Source organism: Nematolebias whitei, chromosome 9, assembly GCF_014905685.2.
Source record: "Nematolebias whitei isolate Nwh7 chromosome 9, NemWhi1, whole genome shotgun sequence".
NCBI lineage: Eukaryota > Metazoa > Chordata > Actinopteri > Cyprinodontiformes > Rivulidae > Nematolebias > Nematolebias whitei.
The window spans coordinates 12592676-12593575 of record NC_056506.1 but is presented as its reverse complement, the minus strand read 5'-3'; positions in this window follow the sequence as shown (position 1 = coordinate 12593575).

The window sequence follows — 900 nt, the reverse complement described above, 5'->3', positions numbered from 1 at the left end:
ATATATATATATATATAGTTGTAGATTAAAGTATGTGATCCTTCATCAACAAGTCATGTGTCTTTTTTTAAAGTCCAGAGCTGACCCTCTTGTGTGTCAAATCAAATGTTGTTGGTCATGTGATCTCCGTGTCAACGGCTCCGTCTGCACGCGAGTTCAACAATAGCAGAATTAAGAGGAGCCTCTACAATCCTCTCTATTCTTCACGAGACATATTAACATTTTCTTTACATATATGAATATATCTTTAGACACCAACAAACCCTCACCCAGCCCCTGTCCCCCTCCCTCTGTCACTGCAGTTCTCATCCTCCTCCCTTTCTTTTCTTTTCTTTTCTTTTCTTTTTCTTCTGCCTTGTGGCTCCATTTGCTTTGGTGATCGTGGGGTATTTTAGGGGTAATGTGCGTGTGTGTGTGTGTGTGTGTGTGTAGGGTGGTGGTGGGGTGGGGGGGTTATCTGAAGCTGCTCGCCTGATCCGAGCCTCTTGTTTCGGGTTTTAACTCTTTCAGATGGAAATTGACGATTTGGTCTCTTTTGTGTCCAGATTAGAGCTCGAACAGATATGAGAATGAGGAGGAGGGGGGAGAAAGGGCCTTTGTATGTTTGGGAAGAGGGGGTGTCTAACAGAATCAATCACAATGCTGACACCCCCCACCCCCAACTCTCTCTCTCTCTGCTAAACTCGCGTGCCATCACCATCTCTCGAGTTTCTAATTGGTTTCCTGCACTAATTATCCAATTACCGCCTCTCCAGCAGAGAGTCATTCTCCACACAGTACCCCCCCAGTCACTCCCGGTACAATGATAATGGCCTCACCCTCTGCACATTGTTAGGAGTGAATGCGTCCATCAGCTTCAGAGCAACACTTGAGGAACTCGAGCCTTCAGCCCCAGAGGAC